The 22,138-nt window shown below is 35.7% G+C and overlaps 1 long non-coding RNA gene across 1 annotated transcript in view; it reads right to left on the bottom strand.

The window, feature by feature from the left end:
- Positions 1-22,138, bottom strand: part of LOC307183718 — a 537,680-nt gene that overhangs the window by 133,269 nt on the left and 382,273 nt on the right. The window contains exon 5 of the long non-coding RNA XR_013827568.1: positions 18,855-18,925. This is a non-coding gene — a long non-coding RNA (uncharacterized lncRNA). The remainder of the gene's footprint in view (positions 1-18,854; positions 18,926-22,138) is intronic.

Here is a 22,138-nt window from a genome sequence, read left to right as displayed (position 1 = left end):
AGTGGCATAAATCAAGAGAGAGAAGTCAAACATATCCTAACAGGGGTGAACATGGAAACTCATACAAAGGAAATGAAATATGCACCAAATTGACAATTTATTACTTCAGGAAAGAACCTTCTGCATGCCAAATGAGTTGAAACTAGGAATAAAAACTGGCATTAGGAAGATGTCATACGTCTTACATAAAAGTGAAGATGTTACAATAATCAAAATGAAGTGAAAAATAGAAAAATGATAAAAAATAAATGAGTAAATATGCCTATAAATACAAACTTCCTATACTGGGAAAATTATTTGTGAAATTCTTCATAATTTAGTGTTTCCTAGATAAGCATTGTTGATTATATGTGTAAAAACATACCAGAGGCACATTTTTGGCAGATATATTTCACTGGGCACAGAGATCCTTATTTGTAGAGTGATCCCAGGTTTCTATTGTGAAATGCTTGGAAGGTCCTGAGTAAGACAATCAATCCCATACTTTGGTGACAGATCCAAGAAGTCAAAAATGTTGGCTGCTCAAAGTATTTCCTTAAGGCTCACCATTAGGAAGACACTTTTAATTGAACTCCAATTTTAATACCATTCCTTTGAGTAAAGACAGAGGTATTGCCTCCAAAACCCACTGTTCTCTCACATACTGCTATTAAGAGGCACCTAAAAAAGTGATTACCCAGACTGATCCAGTGATTTTACTTACAATTTTTGAAAAAAAATTTTATGTAACAAGCTGTTTATAGCAAGATTATTTATCATGGTAAATTCAGGAAATATTCTTAAGGGTTCAATAATAGCTAATGAGGATATTATGCAACTATAAATTCAACAACTATGAGACCATGAAGAACTATTGAAAGTAATAATTTAAAAAATTGGAAATAATAGGTAACTGTATACACATACTTTTAAAATCTATAATTATATACATTCAAACATAAGAAAAAGTAAAATTAGATTCTGTTTAGAAATGTCTAAAACTATGAATAAATTTCAGCTTCTGTGATGTTTTAGTTTTAATTCTTGCATTTCACAGGAAAAGAAAATTAAGGTATTAAGGACCTATTTAACCCATTAGTACACTTGGGGTAAATAAATTTTTATTATTTAAGATAGATGTGTTTGACTGCAGAGTAGAAAAAATAGAAAAGCTAATTATATATTGAGTACCTACTGTGTGCCAGACACAAAAGTGATTTAAACTTATATCTCATTTAACTTTCACAACAAGCTTAAAAGATAGTTGCTAGTCTTCTCCCTTATATATAAGAAAGTTAACAATAAAAGACCCCAAAACAACTTGTTTAATGTCCCAGAACTGGCAGAATAGAGATTCAAATTAAAGCCTGTCTGACTCATGTATTTTCCACACCATCCACATTTTCTCCTTCCAAATATTTGGGAATGCCTGTGAAGTGTAATTTTAGTTGGGATCTGCAGAAGAATTCTGGCCAGATGATCCACTGAAAAGCAAGATGAGACATGGCACCACCATATCTTGGAAGGGGAAGAGATGGTGGAAAGAGGTGATGCCAAAGGTACATTTTTACTAACTCAGAATCATATTTCTAACCAGGATTTCACATCTTTCATCTGTTGACACTTTGAGATAAAATACCCAATATTATACAAAATCAAAGTAGATATTTTAATTCACAAGTAGCTTGATTCATCTGGGACCACTCTTCTCTCCTGGGAAGAAAAGTGCATGAAGCTCAAAATAACTATACTAGCTGGTGCCCCAAAGAGTACCTTCTTGACCTAACACCTGCTGCTTTTTAGGACTGATTACTTGGCAATAAAAAAGAGTGTAGGAAATCAAAAAGGGGACAAAATGAAGTTGTACGAGGCAGGAATATAGTCTTTAAAAGTGAGGGTTTGCAGATATTTAGGACTCCACATTATACAATTATAAAACATTTCCAGAGAGTTAGAATAAACCCATTAAAAATTCTCCTCATTGAAAAATCTTAGGTATATTGGCACCATTAAATCCCCTTTCCTGAGCTCCCTGGAAATGGGAACCTTTACTTTCCCTGAGTATAAGAAAGAGAGGAGAAAAATGGAAATAAGTGAAAAGGGTGGCAACACTGAGAGTCATCAATATGAGCCAAAAGGCTCCCTCGTGAGAGAGGATAGGTAGTTGATGTGATGAGACACATATGTGAGTCAGACCATCCAGGGGTCATCTGCCTACATTGGTCATGTCTGAGACATCTGTTCACCAGGCTGGTGTGATCCCCAGATCTGGCATTTTCTGGAGACACGGTAGTGAGGGGATCTTGGTACCTAGGGATGGATTTCTCTAGTTATAGTAAACAGGTATGGCTTTAATCTTGCCATCAATCAAGGCAAGACTTTAGAGCTCCATCAACCCCCTCAGAGGCTTTGAGTGTTTCCTTATCTCACTGTTTCTGCACGGTGCCCTTCAAGCAGCACTATGGAATAAGGTTGGATGAACGAAAATGTATCTAATTACATCACCAATAAAAGCAGCAGAGTTACATGGGTATACATACAGAGATAAACATGGTCTTAAAAAGATATAAATATAAATGAAGATATAAATATAAATGGAAAACATCGGCAGAACACTCTCTGACATAAATCACAGCAAGATCTTGTTTGATCCACATCCTAGAGTAATGAAAATAAAAACAAAAATAAACAAATGGGACCTAATTAACCTTAAAAAGCTTTTCCACAGCAAAGGAAACCATAAACAAAACAAAAAGACAACCCACAGAATGGGAGAAAATATTTGCAAACAAATCAACTGACAAGGGATTAATCTCCAAAATATACAAACAGCACACACAGCTCAATATCAAAAAAAAAACAAATAACCCAATCAAAAAATGGGTGGAAGGTCTAAATAGACATTTCTCTGAAGAAGATATAGAGATGGCCAAGAGGCACATGAAAAGATGCTCAACATCACTATTAGAGAAATATAAATCAAAACTACAATGAGGTATCACCTCACACCAGTTAGAATGGCCCTCATCAAAAAATCTACAAACAATAAATGCTGGAGAGGCTGTGGAGAAAAGGGAACCCACCTACACTGGGTTGGTGGGAATGTAAATTGGTACAACCATTATGGAGAACAGTACGGAGGTTCCTTAAAAAACTAAAAGTAGAGCTAACATATGATCCAGAAATCCCACTCCTGGGCATACATCCAGAGACAACCATAATTTGAAAAGACACATGCACCCCAATGTTCACTGCAGCACTATTTACAATAGCCAGGACATGGAAACAACCTAAATGTTCAATGACAGAGGAATGGATAAAGAAGATGTGGTACATATATACAAAAGAATATTACTCCACCATAAAAAAGAATGAAATAATGCCATTTGCAGCAACATGGACAGACCTAGAGATTGTCATACCGAGTGAAGTAAGTCTGGCAGAGAAAGACAAATATCATATGATATCACTTATATGTGGAATCTAAAAAATGGTACAAATGAACTTATTTACAAAACAGAAATAGTGTCACAGATGTAAAAAACAAACTTATGGTTACCAGTGGGGAGAAGGAGGTGATAAATTGGGAGACTGGGATTTACATATACACACTACTATATATAAAATAGATAACTTATAAGGACCTACTGTATAGTACAGGGAACACTACTCAATATTCTGTAATAACCTATATGGGAAAATAACCTGAAAAAGAATAGATATATATGTGTATATATATATATATATATATATATATATATATATATATATATATATATATGAATCAGTTTGCTGTACACTTGAAACTAACACAATGTTGTAAATCAACTACATTGCAATAAAAATTTTTTTAAAAGATAAAAAATATATAAATGGAATTAGTGGCTGAAAGTAAAATAATGTTTTAATTCCACTAATCAAGTCCTTATTTATGTTTCTCCTTTGGAGGATATAGACATTTAAATCTTGCAAATACCCTATACCTTAATTTTAATTATTAGTATCTTTATATGTTGCCCAGTTTTGTATCAATAAGGCAAAATTTTAAAAAAGAAGTTGTGAAATTCAGGTATTACATGAATGTCTCAGGGGTGATAATGAAATAGGACATCTTAGTTAGCAAGTCTTTTTAACTGGGACAAGAGGATAATTAATCATTAGTATTCATCTTCCCTTCTTGTACAACCTGGTTAAATTTTAGCCAAGATGCATATACATACAGGTAACATGGCTTTGAGCTATTGTTTAAAAAACACTATATAACTGCAAACATTCTAGTTTAGCCTCTTAATAGATTGTTTTTAAACTTCGCCAACTTCCTTCACAGTCTAAACTTTGATCTGATTTCATGGACAATTGTATAGTTTCCTTCAGAGAAAGTGTGATTTGCATATATCTACTTTGCTTTTCTTTGCTGATTTAATTCAAATTTCTACTTTGCTTTTCTTTGTTGGTTTAATTCTGCTCATCAAATCCTAAGATTGAAATGACTTGATTTTTCATTGTGTAGAAAATGCTAGTCACTCTTATTGAATGAGTTATTTAAAGCAAAAGATGAAGTTCAAAACTTCAGAAAGACGGCCCATTAAAAAGGAAAGGAGAAACTAGTTTGTGATGGGAAGAAATGTGCTTGTTGCAATAAAATTTAATTGTTTGTGCAAAGGAGATATCAATGAAGTTGAATTAGTTCAAAATTCTTTTTTTTTTAAATGCTATATGTTTCAAATTATTGATAATGTGATAAGGACCATATCTACCTGAATTCATCATATTAAGTTAATTAATTTTATTAGAAATTTGAATTTCTATGCTCAATATAGTTATTCTTGATCTTTAAAAAGTAGGCTTGAGTTGAAATTTTCTATGAATGACTTCTTTCTTTGCCTGTGTTTTTAGCATATGGATAAAATATATCTACTGATTGACAAAAAGAGTTGCAATCACTGAGGAGTTAGAAAATACTAGTAGCTCAGCATTACTTCTCAGAAGGAATATTAGAGGAGATGCAATTAACTGAGTACAGAGTTTAGCCAACCATACATACGTTGTGTGTGTGTATATGTATGTACATCTATCTATCTACCCATCAATCAATCGGCCAATCAATCATTTATTAGGATATTAGCCTGCTTTTCCTGAGAGCCACTCCTATGTCTTCAGAGTGGATCATAACATGGTAGGGGACACTAAAGCAGTAATGGACTCAGTAAAGCTAACGTCTTTTTCATTACCTGTTTCTTTTAACAATTGGAGGTCTCAGTTCTTCTGTTCTTTCTCACTTATGCTTTTTTGTTCTCTGGGACATAGATGTGTTAAAACTAAGGAGATGATGTAATTTATCTTTCAGCTTGGCACAAGGACACATTTGAGGGTGAAAGGAGACACCTTTAATTACACAACTGGGCAAATGGCATAAACCAGGAGAGTCCCAGGAAAATAGGGATCTATGATCACCCTGTCAAAGACACATTTAAAATCCAACTGCATCCAACTGTCAGTTTACTTTTATTCACGAATCTTATGACTTTTTTGTATGTTTATGGCAGTTTCCAATTTGAAAGATTAGCTGACTTTATGTTTACTTCAGGACAGCCAGCCATTATGGCCCCTAGATTTATAAGTGTTGGCTCTGAGCTCACAGATGTCTTGTTTGGTAATAATAAGAAATATTTATGACTTTTTCTGTCAAATGTGGCACGTTATTACCTGTAAATTGCCAGATGCATTGTTTAAAGTTTCCAGATGGATCAGCGTTCAGCTGCTGTTACTATAATTTCATGGTGTGTGCTCTGTCCTATCATTCTTGAGAAATATTCTCTTCCAGGTGGCAATTTCTCTTCTCATTCCCAAATTACCATAACATTTTAAGCAAGCCAATGAATAGTTTATTATAAAAGTACCATTGTGATACTAAAAAAACTAAGTGAAGAAAACATCCCCCTGTACATTTACCATTGGACCCGTTACTACCCTAAGAACTAAATGAGCTGGATCAAAAGTTGATGTTAAAAAACATGTTTTGTCCTATTAATCCTTACCACTATGAGGCAATGCAAAAATTGCACACTGAAGTTGAATGCCATGACTTTTGGCTGGTTCCTTCTCAGTTTTCAGGTCTCCACTCAAGTAGCATCTCATCAGAGATATTTTCCTTAAGCAAACTCTCTGACATGGTTTCTCCCATTTAATCTCAGAAAACTTACATCACTATTTAATTTTAAATATAAAATTCTTTGAGTTCCATTATCATTGATTTAGTTTAATTGTATATCATTTCCTAAAATAGTTTAAGACTCACTGAAGCCAGGAAATGGGGAGTAGAGGCTGGGGCCTTATTTGTTTAGTTCATGAAATTTAGTAGGAGATCAATATGTGTGAAATGAGCAACTAAGTGATTGGATGACTAAATGAATGTGCTCCTTTCAGAAGTACAGGGACTTGCTTATTTGAAGAGATATTTCACTTTCCAATGTGATGGGAGTACCATAAGAACTTTATACAGGTATTATTCCCCTTTGATTCTGTCCTTCCCCTTTTAGTTCCATTAAATATATTATTCAGACAATAAAATTCTGAAAGATGGGGGTTTCAGAGATGTAATCAGGGCTACCTCTCAAATATTCAGGGACTGTAGAAGCCAGACATAAGAATGGCAGCCATTCCCATGATTCACTTGGAAGGGAATCTGCTGCTACTGTTGACCCAGGCTCCTGACCACAGTTGATTGGAGAGGAGTATCACACAGCTCAAAAAGAAATTCACGTATAGGTTTGTCAGTGGCCTTCACTGTCATGTAATGGTGAAATACCAAATAGGGAAGGTGGATTAAATGGAAAACTCAGAAGAAATGGTTGACTTGGTTTAAATGGAGAGTAAACAGGACAAGCCAAGTGATAATGATAGGAACATATGAAAAGCAATGACTTTCTGCTGCTGAGAAGTTAACAAAATAATCCCTTCAGCAAAACTTCCAAGGGTACTTGGAACCTATCTTGAAGCGTGGTTTTCCTGCAGCTCCTGCTCTTTCTCAGAGGCCCAGGTGTTTGTCTTTCACTAGGTTTCTCAAAGGCTTGACCGACCCATGTGGTTCTGATGTGTTCTTACCATAAACTTTCTATTGTTGGAAAAACCTGAATGAGTTCATTTCTCATAAAGAGATGACCACTGTATAATCCCGTGTAATATAAAATCTCCTCCCCAAATTATATTTGACTTAAAATTATCTCTGTAGCTTGCATGAGAAAAAAATGACCTGTTAGACATTATGGGAAATCACAACATTCTAAATAAAGTTTTGATATATTATTATCAGGATGGCTGGAAAGGTACTACCCAATCCAGACTTCATTTTGGGGAACCAGGAAGGTGAAATGTCACTTCCCATATTCAGCCAATGAACCAAAGACAGCAGTTTCCAATGTCCCTCTTACTTCCTCTTCTGCTGTTTTCTTTATTCCTTTCCCCTCCTCTCCCTCTTCTTCCCATTCTTCTGATATTTGTTTTTGATCTACTTTTCTTCCTCCTTCTCCCCTCCTCTCTCTCTAGCTCTCCCTTTCTGATTCTACCTTATTAGAGTGCTGTTACTATTTTGCCAGTCAAAAGCATAAGTGATCAGGGCTTCCCTGGTGGCGCAGTGGTTGAGAGTCTGCCTGCTGACGCAGGGGACACGGGTTCGTGCCCTGGTCCGGGAAGATCCCACATGCCGTGGAGCGGCTAGGCCCGTGAGCCATGGCCGCTGAGGCTGCGCGTCCGGAGCCTGTGCTCCGCAATGGGAGAGGCCACAACAGTGAGAGGCCCACATAACACACACACACACACACACACACACACACAAAAGTATAAGTGATCACTATTACTGTGTTTTTAATTTTTGGCTACTATTGCACCAATATTTAACCTAGAAAATGATGATGTAAACAAAAAGTTACATGCAAGATTTGTTGTAGGACATTTAATATTCAGAAAATTGACTGCATATAATGGATATGTGTGTGTTTCATGTATGTCCTTATACATACTGTCAATAACTAATTAGTGGGTGTTAATTATAAAAGTAATGAAATGAATAATTATTTTTTACAAGTGTACCTTTATTCTTTGATGGTAGGTTTGAAACAGTTTAATGCAATAAACTTACTTGCAAAGGGAATTACCATGTATCTGATTTTTAGACATAAGTTTGTAAAGAGAAATACGGCAAAGTCATAGATTACTACTGTATCTATGTATTTTGTCACCATTATATTATCATTACAGTGACAGGGCTGAACGTCACCACAAACAAGACTTGCAAGTATATTTCTTAATGGTAAATAATGTTAATTAATTTTGAGGCACATTAGTATGTGACTCAAAACTCAATCTGGAATTTTATTTTTGTGTAATTAAAATGAATTAATTCATAAAGAATCATTTTAAATTTCTATAGAAAAATGAACCTCTTAAAGGTTTTATCTTTAGGTTAATTAAAAATGCGTTGTTCCATTTCTGGGTTAATTACTGAAACTTAGAGTCCATAAAGAGACATAATGAAAGAAATACATTTGTTGCCTATGACCTTCTAAATCCATGGTGAATTCATGAAATGTCTTGTCTGCACATAGGGGATGCACAATTCAAGTCATCACACGAAGGGCTTTTTTATCCAGTTGAATGGAAAACAAATTGGCTCTCCTTAATTTATTTCTTTGGGGAAGAGATATTCACTGAATTTTATTGTTTGTACCATAAGCCATTATTCGTCAGAAACTTTCCAAGCTTCATTTTCTGCTAGCATTTTGCTGACTAAACCAATCATTTGCAATAGCAACCATCAATATAAAAGTTGAGGTTGGCTCCATTCCATTTAGGCATTTGATTTGAAAGGTTGGATCGGACTGCCCTATGCAGGAAACATTGTACCATTGGGTGTGTCATTCAGTTAAGCTAACAGAAACTTGTGATTCTATGTTCCTTCAATACCGAAGTTGTTAGCACCTTTTAAAGCCAAGTCTCTGTATCTTATTTTGGCCTCTACAAGCTCCGTCCATCTTCAAATCTGCGCTAGGATTGTGTGATAAGCAACCAGGGGTGTCTGTCTCTGGACTCTTCCAGCCTAGTTCACATTCATCTACTCTTTATTCCTCTGATCCCCCTCACCCACACATCTTTTAAAAAACACAAATCAGGTATCGCGCATTGCTTTAAACCCTCCAAAGACTTCTCATTAAAATTAGAATAAAATTCTAAGTCTTTTTGTGCTGTACAAGACCCGACGTGACCTACTCCTCCTTATTTCTTTGGCCTCGTCTCCTACCAATTTTCTCCGTATTCATGAAGCAAACCCCAGCCACAGTAACTGTCACTTGAATGTGCTGAGCATTTTACTGGATTAGAGTGTCTTGTATTTTTTGTTCCCTCTACTGATGGCTGACTCCAAATCTTTGCTGGCTCCTTACCACGCAGATCTTTGTTTAAATGTTGCTTTTTCAGAATGACCTTTTCTGAATTCCTTATTTAAACCCCAACTGTGTCACTCTATTTTATTAGTTCATTTAATTTTCTTGATTCCATATATTGCTAGCTCCAACTGTCTTATGCATTTTTTTGTTTACTTGTGTATTGATTTCTCCATTCCCTAAAAGAATATATGGTTCATAAGGTCAATAATTGGTTAGTGTTGAATAGATGAATGAATACAAAAATGAATTCTTTCTCTCATTCTAGGTTTTTAAACAATTTTTCATTTTCTCTTGCATTTACTATTATCATCAGTTCTTCAGGTTCCTTTCTTGGCAACCCGATTTAGGACTGCAATCTGTGCGTTTGACTTGGACACCTGTCTAGTCCATAACCTCAGCACAGTGTATCCCAGTTAAGGGTAAGCGAATCCTTGGGATATGCGCCTTAGTGCCCTGGCAACCTAAAGAGAAGTGTCCAATTCTTCCACAGTCTCCATACCAATGGAGAGGAAGAATGGATCTCTTTGTAATTATTTTTAATTAAGCCAAAAGACTACACTGGGTTATAGCAAGGTCAATTTTTTTCCCATGTGGGAAATATGCAGTTATAAAGCCTCTGCTGGAACCAGCCTATAATGGCTTACAAGAGACAGTTGTTAAATATTCAGGAATTTTGAGAGCCATTTGTTAAACTCACATGGAAGAAGTATTTACACTACAAAAGTTGGCATCTTGGACATATTAGAGCCTTTTTCTCCTCAGAGATACAGTTTATCAGCCTATCACCAAATATATTATTGTTTTTATGACTATCTTCAGGTGATTTTTGCACTGGTGTGAGGGCAAATCTACTCTTTTCCTTATGAAGTATGTAATGAGACTTCTGTTTGTTGAAGGCATGTCTAAAGATCATCCTAAACTGTGATCTGTCATCCATACAAAGTTCAGAATACCCACATGACTCACTCTTAAAAACACCTAAACATTCTCATACTGATGAAGTATAGGAGGATCTATAGTAAAGATTCACTTTTGTGTTAATCATACAGGACAGACACTGCTGCGCTGCATACCCTGTTCTGACATGAAAGATTGGAGCAGGGCAATAGTCATCTAAGGTCAGAAGGTACATGACTTTAGCCATCAAGTCTTAGAGCTCAAAGTAATAGGATGAACAATAATCTGTTAATCTTCCATGATAATCAGCCTCTTGGGATTTCAAAAATCTAAGCTTTTGTTTCACCCAGTTAGGAAATTTTCTTTGTTCTTTCAGTGTCAGTATGCACTGGCAATACTGGTGTTAGGGGATTGTCATGGTGCAGGACAGCAACAGGAAGAGCTGGAATTTCCTACCTCTTCCTGGGGAGACAGCTATGAGTTTCAGAAGAGTCAGCTCGGTATTGATAGACTGTATAAATAATCAAGGCCAGCTGGCTTGCCATTCCCAGTATTTCTCCTCTTCCTCAAACTGGAGCCTTATGAATCCCACTTGCGAGTAAAGACTGCTATAGTCTCTGAACATTAATTCCTAACCTCCGGTGTAAGGGACCGAAATCTGCTATGTCATCCAGCACATGCCCTCCAGACAAGTCTCTTACCACAGTTGCAACTGTAACCCAGCATATCAGCCCAAATGATTAGGGAGCTAATCAGTGGGTCTCAGGACCTAACCGGAAAGGTGCCCAGGTCCACAGTAGCACAGAAGCTGGATCTTGCTTTTGCACTTCTCCCCTTTCCCAGTGATTCTTAAGCACTGTCTTTTCCCCTTCCATTTTCCTATAAGAGGATGCAACTTATTCCATCCAAGAAGATGGAGCAGAAATCAAAGCCTAAGGCACTGTGATCTTGATAAAACTACAAGGCATGTACTATGATGCATGACTGGCTCTGAGAACATCATCATTTCAAGCATGCAAAGCTCTCCTGCCCATCCAAACACAATCCATTTGTAGAGAATATGCAATGTGTATCTGCTCACCCTTATACACGTAGCACTTCACATGTTCTATCACACACTAGATGCTCAATAAACTTGGTTGAGTAAATAAACAAATGAATTTCTCAAAAAAGGAGGTGGAGACTCTCCATTTCTTTTTGAGTAGGTTATTAGCATTGTCTCTGACATAAAAATGGAAGTTAATCTCATTAGTTAGAATGTAAAAATGTATCTGACCTTTCACCTTGAAGCCTCTTTCTTAAAATATGGGCAGATAAAGTGAATATGCTCACCACCTTGAACTTTGACCTGGGTAATTGTGGCCTTGTCTTCCAGCCCATAAGAATCTTTGGCTGACAAATGTCAGACATTCCCAGAGGACCAGGTAAGCTTAAACAGGGAAGAAGGACAATCAGACAAAGGGTATAGGAAAAATGATGTAACATCCTCAGCCTAAATAAGGGTTATAGCCTTAATTCTACAGGGGGAACTCTTGATTTGTAATAACTGGCAACTGGAAATTAATTTTCCACACAGCATGGGCCAAAGAAATCAGTACAGGAGAAGGAATCAGAACTGATTTTGGTTCTGCCTCTATCATTTACTAAGCTATGTGGAATTACATCAATCATATAAGTTATGTGGATACCACTTGTCTCATCTGTAAAACAGGAATCTTAACATTTGTTAAAGGGATTCCAAGAAAATTCAAAAATCACTCAGTAATGTATTTTAAGATTTATTCATTTGTTCAATAATTATTTACTGAGTGTAAAATTTTTTTTTTTTTTTTGGGTATGCGGTCCTCTCAATGTTATGGCCTCTCTCGTTGCGGAGCACAGGCTCTGGACACACAGGCTCAGCGGCCATGGCTCACGGGCCCAGACACTCCGCGGCACGTGGGATCTTCCCGGACCGGGGCACGAACCCGTGTCCCCTGCATTGGCAGGCGGACTCTCAAACACTGCGCCACCAGGGAAGCCCTGAGTATAAAATTTTATAACAAATTTGCAAATTCTATTGTCAGGTATAATTGTATGGTACTTACACATATTGTATGATGTTGTACCTATGTTATTTTTACTATTGTTACTAAGAATTAGAATGGAACAGTGTAATAGTCTCACCTCAAGGTACAGAGAGTTCTTTACACATCTGGAACCTCGAATGCCAGCAGCGAATTGTATCTACAACCTTCTCTTGACCCCACCCAGATAGGAGTCAGGAGGAGCTGTATAAAAATAACTATAGGGGAAACAATTTTTTACTTCTCTCTTCTAATGTATTGACCTTGTGAACCTCAGTGCTGTTGAAATTGTGAGGAATGACAAGGATGCCAAAACTGAAGAAGCCTTCAATTGCCTATCTTGTCAAATGAAGTCTATCTTGACAAATGAAGAATTGTCTATCAATGTAAATATGACTCAACAATTTAGATCTTCCATTTTGAATCAAAATGGCAGGGAAATTTGTTCAGACACTGAAGAGATAAGAGAATCACTGTTAACAATTTCTCTAAAGGTTCTAACAGAAAGTTAAGTTGAAAGTGGTCACCAGAGCATATAAAATTCCACACCAAACTGCCCACAGACCACCTCAGCTTTTCTCTAACTTGAAGAAATCACTTCCTGCTCTACATTTGCTTGATCACCCACTTACAAGATTTGAATGCAAAAATTGTATTGTTTGGTAATGCAAAGAACACAAAGGAATTTTTACAAGGCCTTAATTTATTTTTTCCACTGCCTTCTTATCTGAAAACTGAGCTGTACCTTTTTTTGAATGTGAATTGTGGTTCTAAGAGGTTTTCAGCTTAAATATATATATATATATATATAATTTTAAAACCTATTTCGATGATTTGCTTCTATGGACTGGGATGTCTGCCTTTCAGCCAGGCCTGCATACCTTTTTAGTAAAGTCAGAGACAAACAACTCCAAAACTGTTCTGCCATCATTTCACACCAGTTTTCAATGGGTTGCCCAAGGAAAATAAAATATATACCTCAATTATCAATCGTTAGCCTATCTTGGCAAAGGTGAACTGAGCAATCTCTGTATTTCAAAAGCCAATGTAGATGAAGGCACACCTAAATTTTTCAGCAATATCTTATACACTTGGAAAGAGACATACGTATTTACCTTGGGACTGCATTTATTTATTGTGCCAGTAACCAGCTTATTAGAAAGCTCTAACCTCTTGACAGTTGTCCTGAGGACCAGAAATAGTTCTACCTAGGTCAGAAGTTAATATCAAAAACATGCACCACACCCTATTTTTGAAATCTGCTACATGACCTCAAAGATGTTTGAAACCTAGAGTGTGCCTCAACATGGGCTCAATGTACACAAGTCAGTACATGACAGGGATGAGCTTACAATAACAATCTTCCTTCCTGTGGGGGTCATAGCTCGCTATCTCAAAGAAACTTCATCAAGAAGATATGAACTCAGGTTTCAGGGCAAGGACTTTTAAAAGAATAAGAAATTTGTATGAAATAGTCTGTAGTCAACATAATATTTCCTCTTCTCTATTCTCTACCTCATTCCTTCTTCTGACCTCACCATTGATTTATTTTAGTTCTTGTGAAAAGTAAACAAAAAATATAAAGAATGATGGAAATTCAATCCAAAATTGAAGCTTGGGATTTATTAGAGGGTGGAGTTCAGCCACATGTCACATCCTGGTTTCAGAACAGAACAAAAATTGATTTCTCTTTATTATGTTATGGAGACACAATACTCTGAGCCAAAGGTTAATTTAAAATTCCTTACTTTGCATTTCTTGCTTCTTTTCTGGTTTATTTTTTACTCTTAACTATGTACACCTCTGCCTCCTTTCTTCCTCTGCTCTCTTCTCTCTCAACCCTTATTTCTCTTCATCCCCTACTCCCACTTTTTATATAGAGTGACCTTGTTTAATTATTAACATGACCCACAAGTTAAAAAGCAGAAGGAACAGTGATCAAAGTTCAGCCAATCCATATATCACACATCTCCTAACACTGAATACATAAAAAAAAAAAATCTATCTTTAAAAGTGAGGACTTTAATAAGTTTACTTGAAGATCTAAAGAATTTATGAACACCATATGTGTTCTATATGCTCATTTTATCAACTTCTAAAATATTGTATATATGTGTGTATTGATATATATATATATATTTACCTGCTTTGAATAATTACAGAGCTCTAATTACATAATTTTTAGAATTATCGTGGTCATATAAACTTCAGATCCTAACGTTCTACAACACAATAGAGAATATAAGTTATACAACTGGGACTAGTGTGGCCAGATACTCTGCTCAAGACTCAGAGCATTTTTGGCAATTTCATTAGCCTCACTGTATGGGCATCTGAGTACTCAGACATCCTAATCCATAGTTTGAACACAGTCATTTTAAATCTATTTTATCAAAGAAAAGGCATTATTTAAAAAATGTTTATTTACAAAATTTAAATAATAGGAATAATTTATCACCCTGGAATTTTGGCATTTCCCGCCTCACTTTTTTGTCAGCTGGAAGAGAGGGGTGATCTTGCTTCCTTCTATTACATTTTAATTCATATCTCTTTTCCTCAAGCTCCTTGGTGCGGCCAATCACTGACCCTGGGAAATATACATACCCAGTGATGTGATTTCACTTTTTTGTTTCTGATTCTAGAAATTTGTAAAGAATAAATGGAAATGTGTTGTTTTTCAACAATGAGAAAATAAATATGGGATGAAGTGTTATGTTATAATGTTAGTTTAAAATAGAATATTTGGTAGCCTCCCAATAAATTGCTGCTCAGATTAACAAAGTAAGATTGAGTCATGCACTTTTGTTAAAAGATCATATGTGCATAAATAAAGCCCTAAGGGAAGGTTCGACAGTTCAATGATCTTCTCCTTGTCTGGTCATGATGGCAGTTTTCAAAAACAAAACAAAAATTTATCACAATCATCAAAAACTATGTACAATAAGAGAATGAGACTCAGATGTTCCCTCTTTGTCCATAAGGAACTGTTTCAATGTGCATGGGCTTCACTGGATGACCATCTTCAGTATTAGATGCTGGGGTTTTCTTCCCTTCCTCTTTATCTGAAAATGGGGCCACCACTGTTTTCAACTCCCAGCCACACCAGTAGTTTCCCTTCACCTATAGTGACTAGTAACTCTCAGCAAAGCAGATACTCTTGGAAAAGTGTTGTTTATGAAAAGGAAGTGAACAATTCAGAATAGATCTTTTTACTAGATCATACACAGGTCACAAAAGTCACTAAAAGTGGGGTGTACACTGATTGAATCTAAAATGATTATCTCATTCTTTGCATCAGTCCAATGCCCATTCATTTATATCAGCAACTGCCCCCTGCCTTCCCTGACTGAACTGGCAGGTCCTGCTTTAACTGACTTCCTCTCTCTGAAGGCTTTGAGAATAATATCTTCCTTCCTTGTTTAAAAAAGAAAAGAACAACAACAAACCCTCTTTATTGTATGTCTCTGAAATATCAGTCATCTCATCTCATCTCAGATTCTACTTTATTTCTAGATACTATGTCTGCTTCTCTTTTGCTGACCTTGAATAGAACTCTATCACCAAGGCTGTGGTTTTCTATGAATGATAGTTTTGGAAAATTGCTAGAATTGACTCTCATGCTGAACCTTAAGACTAGTGAAGCCTAATTTTTACTCCTAACTATTACAGCTCCCTCGGTACAATTTTGCTCTCAGGATTCTCCAAGCTTCGGAAGGTCTTCCTAAGGCCAGACTACTACATGATTATACAGAGTGGACCAACAATCAACTATGTCCTCTAACGCTTTCACTGATGTTCTCGTCTTCAAATCCCATCAGAATGATAACTTATAAATGTTCCGTAGACTCATCCACTAAACTTTCTCAATCAGTCTCCTATTTTCCCTAGATATTTTTCATTTCCTTCTCTGAGGGGACACTTGGTTTGATTAAACTTCCCACTTATTTGAACTGCCTCCTTTTTTTAAACAGAAGCAAATATTAGAACACACTTTCTCAAATCTCCCATTACTTTATATGGATCCTATTTCTACATTCACCTATCTTTCTTCATCCTTTAGCAACTGCTATCATCATATTATTCTCACCTCTACTACAAAGTTATAGGGATAATTGGCTATGTTTATTTCAGTATATTTTCTTAGAGTCTCTTTTCTACATGTGCTGCATAAGCGTTATTTTTCCTCTAAAGTATAATCCAATATCTCCAAGTATTATTTTAATATGAATATTGACCCAAAATATCCATGAAGAAGTGGAACCATTAAGTTTTTTCTCTTATGATTCTTTGCTCTTTTTCTTGTTTCATTGTCAATAACTACTCTATCTCTCCAAGTAAAAATTTTCAGAGACTTCATGACATTTTGTTTTTTAACCTCATCCTTTCTTGATATCCTCTCCCATGTTTCCTCCACACACAAATACACTCAGACCCAAGCATATATATGTGCAAGTCAGTAGACAAGAAGTGATATGTATTGTTTGTTTTCTGTTTTAGTGCCAGTCCATAATAATAAGAAAGGGTGATGGAAGGGGCAAAAGTGGACAAGGAAAATGACAGAAACACAACATTCTAGAACTGGGAATGAGTTCAAGAGGAACAAAATAAAGAGAAATTTGACAAAGACCCAACAGAGAAAAATTGGCTGCTTGTCTTATAACAATTCAAATAATAAAAACTAAAGTTATATAAGAACCACACTGCTTGGTCCTGCTCTGTGAGCCAGCTGACCTGACACAGAGGTTACCTACTCTTACACCTAGACTGTTTTCAAAGACTGATCATGTATCTGCCTTAAAATTTTTTTAAAGGTAGCAACCTAGAAAAAAGAACTAGAAAATACATTTCCCCCTCACATTTTTATGTATTTTAATAGCTCAAACCATTTTTCATTATATTACCTCATACCTATCATAAATATTTACTAGAATAACTCTTTCTTTTTTCCAATATAGGAATCTATTACCTTTGAAGCTGAATCGATATTTTGAGCCTGCTTGAATACCATGAAATTGGCATCTCCCAAATATTGGACCTAAGAAAGGGTTAATAAAATAGCCTAATTGCTATTTTGTGTATTACCACAATTGTGACTGTCACCCAAATCATATAAAATTCAACTTTCAAAGAAATTTGACCCTGCACTTTATCTTGTGTCAGTATTTTCTTCATTTTTAAGGCTTCCCATCACCCCACATCTGCATATATATTGTTTCTTTCCACCCTGTGATTCTTCTTTTCCCTCTGACCAGTTTATCCTCCTTTTTTCAATCTTGTCATTCTGGATTTTTATCTTTCACAAGTCCCAGAGCCTGACATAGAATCTGTTATGCTGTTAAAGTGAAAAGATCAATATCATTGTTGAAGAAAATCCTAGTAATGCAGTATTATTGGCTTGAACATTTTAGTATGTTAGATGCTCCCTGAAACTAGGATTTTAGAATTAGGAGTGCTATATGACTTAGAAATTTACTTCTCCTTCCCTTCCCTTCCCTTCCCTTCCCTTCCCTCCTTCCTTCTCTCCTTCTTCCTTCCTCCTTCCCTCCCTCTCTCTCTCTTTCTGAAGGTCATCATAGTTGAGGATACAAACGTGTGGCACTAAAAGACCTGATAAACGCAAATGTTGTTGGGTCAGACAAAGATATATGCTATTTATGGTGGAAATATGAAATTTACCAAAGAATTCAATGGCAAGCAATCAGTTTCAAAGTTAAGGCAATACAGATTTAAGGAAGGACTTTTTGGCATAGGGTAATGAATTCTTATGTGATAAATTGTCCTGTTTATTCTAATTGGTTTCCATTTTGTCTCTGGTTTGATTTTGCATCAAAGAAATTTTAGCACCTCCAGCCCCAGGCCCTTAATTTTCTGAAAGAACATGTGCCACACATGGGCAGCTGTATGCTGTAACTGACATGAAGAAATAAAGAAAAGGCATATTCTCCAGTCAAACTGCATTGTACTACTGAAGATATTTTGACTACTCTTAGCTAAATCAGGAGTAGCAGATTTAAACTCTAAGCTGCTATCTTATGTTATTAATATTGGTTATCTGCTGGAACATGAGAACTTCAAAGCTAATGTTTCCTAGATACTCAAACATTTTCCTAAAATCTGCTAGTTACTTAATATGAAAGCAAATTATATCTAACTACCTGTCTACTTACCTACCTATTTATCTATTAATCATCTATTTCCTAACCTCTCCTCCTCGTCAAACCCCAAAATATACTATATTAGACTATGCTATGACAATAAATACTTTCAGGAAAAGTGTTTTTTTGGTCTTCCCTTATGCATGTTCATTTTGAATCAGTGACAGCTCTGCCCCACATCATTTTCACACGAGTGCCAGACTCAAAGAGAAGAGTCTATCTGGAGGATCCCCAGGTTTATAGCAGAGGGAGAACAACAACAAAAAAGGCAAATCATGCTCTGGTTTTCAACCTATCAGTTTAGTAATGACACTCACGTTTCTGAGTCAAAGAGCCACACGTGAATATAACAGGTCAGGAATGTATCCTCTTTTCTCAGAGAGGGTCACTGTAAGGAATGGCAACAGAATATTTGGTAAAAAGTAATGCATTTAACCACACATATAATATTTTGATGTGTTAGTAATGTGCATTTATAACATCCTTTGTATATTTTTTGTCTAATTTTATTGTGAAAAATTTCAAGTATGCACCCATGTTGAAAGAACTGGGCAGTGAATTCTCATATACACACCACCTACATTCTACTACAAACATTTTACTATATACTCATTTTGTTACATATTTATTCATGTATCATCCATTTTTTCCAACCAAAGTAAATTGCAGACATCAAAATATATTGCAGACATCAGTTCACTTTTCCCTAAATATTTCAGCATGCACATCATTAATGAGAGTTTAGTATTCATACAGAGTTTTTCAAATAAAATTTATATACAATGAGGTATTCAAAGATAAATATTCATTTGCTGAATTCTGATAGATGCATAAATCTGTGCAACCCGAACCCCTTTCACAATATAGAACATTTCTATAGCCCCAGGAATTTCCCTCAAGCCCTATCACAGTCATTTTCTGCCTTCACCGATTTCCAGAAGCAAACACTAATCTAATTCATTTTACCTATTCTAGCACTTTGCATAAATGAAATAATAGAATAAGTATCTTTTGTGTAAGGTATTTTTTTCATTCAGCGTTGTTTTTGAGATTCATCCATATTGTGTCTATAGGTTAACTTTATGAATATTTCACAATTTCTTTATTCATTCTCAAGTTGATGGATATCTTATCTATTTCTACTATTTGTAATTATTAATTAAGCTGTTATGAACATTTATATACAAGTATTTTGGTGGCTATAAGTTGATATTTTGGGGGGATAAATTCCTATGAGGGGAATTATTGGGTCAAATGGTAACTATATGTTTGTAAGAAACAACCAAAATGTTTCCCAAAGTGTTTACATTTTATATCTCCTCTAGCAATGTCAGAAATTTGCAGTTACTCATCAACAGCTTCACTGAAACTTTAAAATTTTTACTATTTTAATGCCCGTGAACTAGGTTCTCATTGTAGTTTTTTGTTTTTGTTTTTTTTGTGGAACACGGGCCTCTCACTGTTGTGGCCTCTCCCGTTGCGGAGCACAGGCTCTGGACGCGCAGGCTCAGCGGCCATGGCTCACGGGCCTAGCCGCTCCGCGGCATGTGGGATCTTCCCAGACTGGGGCACGAACCCGTGTTCTCTACATTGGCAGGCGGACTCTCAACCACTCTGCCACCAGGGAAGCCCTCTCATTGTAGTTTTAATTTGCATATCCCAATTGAACATCGTGCTGAGAATAACTTTATGTACTTATTGGCCATTCATAAGTCATTTATTATGAAATGTCAAATCAAATATTTTACCAGTTAATTTTGATTGTGTCCATTTTCTTATTATTATTGAGTTGTACTCTAGAAATAGATAATTTGTCAAAAACATGCCTTACAAATATCATCTCCTTGTATGTGGTTTACATTTCATTTTCTCAAGAAGGTCTTTTAAGAGTAGAAATTTTAAGTTTTGATGAGTCACACCTAACACTTTTTCTTTTATGTTTAATGCTTTCTGTGTCCTATCAATAATCTCTGTCTGTCTCAAGGTCACAAAGGTATCTTCTACATTTCCTTCTAGAAGTTTAACACTTGGTGAATTTACATTTAGCTTCATGATAAATTTTGATATGCTTTGTGTTTGGTTTCAAGTGAGTTCATGGTTCAAATTTTTTCATGCAAATATCTAGTTTCACAAATGAATATAATTACAAAACAGAGTCACAGATGTAGATAACAAACTTATGGTTACCGAGGGGGAAGAGAGGGAGGGATAAGTTGGGAGATTGGTATTGACATATACACACTACTATATACAGACTAGATAACTAATAATAACCTACTGTATAGCATAGGAAACTCTACTCAACACTCTGTAATGACCTATATGGGAAAAGAATCTAAAAAAGAGTGGATATATGTACCTGTATAACAGATTCACTTTGCTCTACAGCAGAAATTAACACAACATTATAACTCGACTCTACTCCAATAAAAATTAGTTTAAAAAAACCTCCTGAAATCAGCTCTGCTAAGTAAATTGTCAAAAACTCAAAAAACAAAAAAAATGTAGTTGTTAGCAGTATTTGTTAGTAACACCATTTTCCTCCATGATGGTAGTATCCTTTTTGAAAATCAATTGGCCATATATATGTGAGCTTATATTTTGGTTCTCTGTCTTTATGCCAATATCATATTGCCTTGAACTGTAGTTTTCATTTAAGAATTGAAATAAGTTACTGCATGGCCTCCAAATATGTTTTTATTTTTCAAAATTATCTGGGCTATTCCAAGTTTTTGCACTTCTAACTTAAGTTTTAGAGTCAGTTTTCTGATTTCTACAGAAAGAAAAGAAAGCTTTCTGTGATTTTGGTTGAAACTATGGTAACACTATCAATTTGAGGAGAAAGAACAGTGTGAGAGATTCAAGACAGCCACAAAAATTTTTACTACCCCTCCTGCTGAGAGAGAGATTCTCCCCTTTAATCTAGGCTGACATAACCAATAGAATGTGGAAAAAGTGACACTGTGTGACTTCTGTAGTTGGGTAACAGAAGCCTCGTGAATTCTATCTGAAGCCTGAGTTTCCACCTTAGGTGTCTGACTACTTTGGGACAGCCAGCTGGACATCCTTATCTTATTCCTAACCTTAGGGAGAAAATATTTCACCCTAATATTGAAATATTCAATATTTCACCATAGTATAATACTAGATATAGGTTTGTCATATATGTTGTTTATTGTGCTTGAATGGATAATAGCTGCCCCCGCAAGATGTCCAAATCCTAATTCCTGTGACCTGTAAATACATTACCTATATGGTAAATGAGACTGCAAATGTGATTAAAGATTTTGAGATGTGTAGATCATCCTGGATTATCCAGGCGCCCAATGTAATAAACAAGGGTCTTCATAAGAGGGAAGCAGAAGGAGCATAGTCAGAAAATGAATATATGGGGACAGAAGCAGAGGTTGAAGTGATTATGCATGCACTTTTAAAATGGAGGAAAGAACCATAAGCCAAGGAACGCAGGCGGCCATTAGAAACTGGAAAAAACAAAACATCCTCTGAAGCGTTCAGAAAAAATGCAGCCCCACTGACACCTTGATTTTAGACTTTAGACTTTCAAAACTGTAAAAGAATAATTTTTTACTGTTTTAAACCA

Source organism: Stenella coeruleoalba, assembly GCF_951394435.1.
Source record: "Stenella coeruleoalba genome assembly, chromosome: 3".
Lineage (NCBI taxonomy): Eukaryota > Metazoa > Chordata > Mammalia > Artiodactyla > Delphinidae > Stenella > Stenella coeruleoalba.
This window is presented reverse-complemented; position numbering and strand designations above follow the sequence as displayed.